This window comes from Varroa jacobsoni, unplaced genomic scaffold (assembly GCF_002532875.2).
Source record: "Varroa jacobsoni isolate VJ856 unplaced genomic scaffold, vjacob_1.0 scaffold_316, whole genome shotgun sequence".
NCBI classification, from domain to species: Eukaryota; Metazoa; Arthropoda; class Arachnida; order Mesostigmata; family Varroidae; genus Varroa; species Varroa jacobsoni.
The window spans coordinates 7,091-11,908 of NW_019213218.1; the positions used below are offsets into that span (position 1 = coordinate 7,091).

The following is a 4,818-nucleotide window of genomic DNA, read 5'->3' on the forward strand; positions in this document are numbered from 1 at the left end:
TTGATATCTCTGCTAATCACGTTCCTTAAGTTTAACAGAAGAAAACTTAATCCAGATAAAGTAGGAGTAACGTCGAACAGACGCGGGTCGGCTTTACTGACACGTATCTACAGCGACGGGTGGCTTAAAGGTGGCCGGTAGCTTACTGTGACTCACTTGCCTGGCTTGTAGCAGCCCTTCTCTCGCTCCTATAGGTATACTATTATTACCATCATTGTTGTATTACATTCTGAAAAGTTTTATTATATAATCTGGGATCAATGCATTTATCGTACAGAAAAAGCTAAACTCAAAGCCACAGAAGCCATCATTGGTTTGTACGTTTAACCGAAGCAATCTCACCTGTGACTGTAACACTTTTCAAAAGGCGTCTTTTTCAATCTCAGCGTTAAAAATTATATATGAATATAATGTACCACGCATGACGAACGTCAGACGTTTCTTTAGTATTTCAATGAGGTGCTAATTAATAGTACCATCAGCACCTTTCAGCTTAGTAAGCGCGCATTAACTTGAAAGAATTCACAACTTATTTTCGGAGGCCACGGGCAGGTTTGTTCGGAATCCGAGCACAATGTATTTTTAAGTTTCTGCATCAAAGTTTTAAAAGTTCAACTCACAACTGTTAACGTACTGTTGGGCATGCACAATAAACCATCGTACCTGCTTTTCACAGCGTTAAAACGTTGAGCATGCATTTAACTCTTATGTGGCCATGTAGTTGGCTGTACGGTCCAGTAGGATGTCTCTGGATCCGCGAAGTGTCGAGAGAAGGACTAACCGGTACGGGCAATTGTTTCAAACTAAGTCGCCAAAACTCAAAACCCAACTGGGTTTTTTTTAGCTTGGTAAGAGACTTTCAGGTCGTTCCATCTCGTCCGAGGTAGAGTGACGACTTTTTCAGAAGTATCTTCAGAAGGTTGAGATAAATAATGTTCTGGGTCATCTTTCGGCAATTTAACGACATTTACAAATATGCTGAAAGTATTATAAACTACCGTGAGTAAGTGACCGAACCCTTAATGAGTAGACGATGATCTTTCACCAGCAGGAGAGCTTCAGTCAGCAAATCCGTTTAGAGAATGATCGAACCGCTCGATTTTCCATATTTCTATAAATAATCACAGACAAACACATTCTATGCAAGCCCATCCCTAAAAAACTATAGGGGATTATTAATTGCTCCGAATGTATCTATTTACAATAGAACCGGTCGTTTCTATAGTTCGGTTGCATTCCAATGAATCGTTTTGATGACAGTTAATTTAAAGGGTCACCCAGATTAGACATAACCGCAAACAGCACTCACAATTGTAGATGGCACGAACGGTAATCGAGTCAGGTATTGATGGGTTTGTTGCAATGGCGATGGCATTAAATTTTTTGAGGCTGATACTCCTGAGGCTAGTCAATGATGAAACACGTAAAGTTTTACAACGACTTACCGATAGCTGCCAAAAAACGTCTGCTATTAAACGCTCCACGCTATTCGAGCTAGCAACGTACGACGGCACCAGGATAAGCAAATCGTCCTTTAAACAAAAAGTGTGTGAAATCATTGACGGGTCATGGTATAGATCGCCGATCACCTCTTTGGTGCCAACATCATTGTTAATAATCATGTGAAAATGAATTCAGTCATTTTAGTGAGATTAGTTTTATTGACAGTAAGCTATTTGATCCGTACGTAATTACATAACCCCAATATTAGTAATCGTTCGTATTTTTTCCCTTTACATAGTTCGATTGTGTTTTACCTCTTTTTTTTTCTTATGTACTCGGCTCTGGTGGATGTTTTGTGCGGCCTCATTATCCTTAGGGGCTGAACCCAGTGTGAGTTTTACAGAGCTTTTTTTTTTGGCTTACTGAATAAGTTTTTTTTGTATCTGGTTTTTCTTTACTCGATGGGAAACTCCCTTAAGGTTTTTGAGGGATCCATAAGCGGATTTGGTTTTTGATGCACATATTGCAAAATTGACTAACGCCTTCCTTTAGGTTACTGGGCTAAAGATTGGGTAATTGCAATTGAAGTGGCTATGGTACCAGTTTAAGAGGAGGCACCCGAAACTGCTCTTGTGAAGCATTGTCTCTTCCTTTCGATAGAGTAGTATAATAATTTCTGCACGTTTAAGAATAATTATAATTTTTATGGATAGCTTAGGTTAAATTGCGTGATTGACGTCACCGGAGGGATACTATAATGGCCCCAAACACACAGTTCGGTTATTTAATAATAGAATGTTTAAAATTTATTGGTGTGTAATCCCCCTTTCGTACAGTATGGAGTTCGGTGTAGCAGATCAACTGTACCACGCAAATCATGGAGCACTAAAAGTTTTACGGCTAACTATTTCAAGAGCATAAATAAAACCTAGGTTTGCCATATTACATACTGAAGTTAAGCGATACGTGTTTCTAAAGAAGTTCTAAAGCTCACCCCTTTTATATTCTGCGCCCATCTCCATCCACTCCTGGTCCGTAATGTTTTTATCGAATGGCCGGCTCACAGAAACGAACCTCCGAAAACGAACTAATCATCGAGAGAATAGCACTGCTCCCGATGCTTATGTGACATTTGTCGTTTGAGGATGAACGTTTAAAGTAACTTCGATAACTTGAATGAAATTAGACGCCAGAAAAAAAAACTAGACTTTCTATAAAAGGTATAAAATGGTACTGTTAGCAAATTCTACCATTGGGCGAAATCCAAGATTATTATCATCTCGGACGCGCTCGTATGTTTCTTCTTCATGTAAATGTTCCTATTCATAGATCTCACTCCTACATAGCGGACTGTGACGGTATTTCTTTAGGAGGAGCAAACGAGCGCCCTTTGGCGCTCCCTTTTCCAATAAACTACTAAAATATTCTGCAGGTTTATTTATCCATAAAGTCGTCTCTTGACCGTGTTACTAAATTATTGAATTACACAATCTTTTTGTTGAGATTTCGCCTCTGAAATTTGAAGACTTTATATTTGCTTGTCCACTAAGCCTAAGTCAATACAAATCTGAAGTCGTTCACACCACGGTCGTCGTATTACTACATTATCACAGTTAGTGACAATTAGTAATATCGAATCCCTACTAGACCCAATAATGTTTCCTTTGTTTTTTCCTGCCCTTTAATAATGTCCTACATAGTAGGTTTCGCATTTTCACATTATGGCTATGAAGCTTCTACGCTTCATTGTATCCTCCTTTTGTAGTCTATATTTGTACACATAGAAAGACTAATATTTCTATTTTTCGACGATGTTTTCTTCATTCCGGTTCCTCTAGCACGTATACATGCAGCAGGTATTACATGTTTTTGTGCCTACCATTCACGCGGCGGTCGTGTTTGGCTAGCGATAAAGTTTTCGCGATGTCACTGCTTTGATCTATCTCTTTCTGCCCAACGATCGTAGCTTTGCTCAGCATCCAGCGTTAAATGGGCTTTCACGTTTCGCATGTCGATTGCCTATGGCTGGCCAGGCTAGTCTAGTTAGTCCAATTGACCAGACATCCAGACGGCCTGCCTATGGGCTCGCTGCCCGCAATCCACCACTCCACCTACACCATGCCAACAGTCGTAGCAGCAGCTCGATGACATCGCTTTGTGTCATACGTCGACATCAACGTCCGTCAGCCCGTCCGTTGCTGGCTCCATTGGCAATGTATCACTGTCCTCTATGTATTAGTAGAGCCTGTCTGGGCTGCGACTAGCACTCGCTCCTATTCGTACTATAGTCGAACAGCAGCTATCGCAACAACTGCGGACAGGCAAACAAGCCAAAGACAACCAACCTCAAGGTTGCGCCTAGCAGCCTCAACGCAAACAGGCAGTAGGCACTGAGGCAGCAGGAACAGCGGGGAAGTGAAGTAGAAAGGCACGAAGAGATCCAGGAGATCTGCGCCGGTGCCGACAACAGCAACGACAAAGCTAAGCAAGGCAATGGCGGTACCAGCCAGTATTCACGACATCGGCGGTAACAGCAGGAATAGAGAACACAGTTGCTGGCGTCGACTATCAACCGTCAACAGCGACGAGCAAAAAGAATAACAGCATTCTACGCGAGAGCGAACGGCGAACGCTAACTCTGACAACGAGCATCATTTGAGCTTTAAGCAGCACTAGTTGCAGCAATTCCAGCAGCAGTTATGGTGCTGCTGCTGCTGCTGCTGTGGAGAACGCAACGATGCTGACGACAAGAATGACAGAGGGTGATACACATATATATGTGTGTGGGCAGCAAGCCATTCCAACAAGTCGTACCATGGAGAGCATCGCGTCCACTGGTAGCAATTCGATTCTAGATAGCAGTCATCCAGCGACTTTTTGCTAGCAGCAGGCCCTCGGTTGTTTGGTATCTTTTGTAGGGCGGATAGGTGTGTCATTGATCGGTTGCCATTATCGCCAACCGTCGGCTCCGTCGCTTGCGGCTTCTTCGGCATCCTCACCGTGCTATCATCATTGTCGTCGAGGAGTCGACAGTTATAGGAGTTGAGTCGGCTCTCGAATCTATCGACATTGCTCACGGTGGTGTTCGTGAGCACAGTAGTGAGCGGTACAGCCTGCGCGGCTAACAAGAAACAACGAGCACCGTTCAAGAATATGTGTGCGGTGTGACGACGTAGTGTCGAGCGACAAAGTCACCGCAACCACAACGTCCCTATATAATAATGTAGCAGCTAAGAGCGGAGGATCTCCACGAACTCGCCTTTGTAAGTAAATAGCGCTAATGTTCCAGCGGACAGTGGCGGCATTCACGCTCATATCTACACAGCGCTAACGCTCCACCGTCGCTGTGCTCCATGAGTCGATGCTGACGCTGCC

General features: G+C 43.1%; 1 long non-coding RNA gene across 1 annotated transcript; it reads right to left on the reverse strand.

The window, feature by feature from the left end:
• Nucleotides 1–653: 653 nt before the first annotated feature.
• LOC147753665 (uncharacterized) lies at nt 654–4,145 on the reverse strand. Its single transcript, XR_015310522.1, has 3 exons — nt 2,438–4,145; nt 1,446–1,532; nt 654–978 (listed from the first exon to the last, which is right to left on the reverse strand). It is a non-coding gene; the product is annotated as an uncharacterized LOC147753665 (long non-coding RNA).
• Between the last annotated feature and the right edge of the window lie 673 nt (nt 4,146–4,818).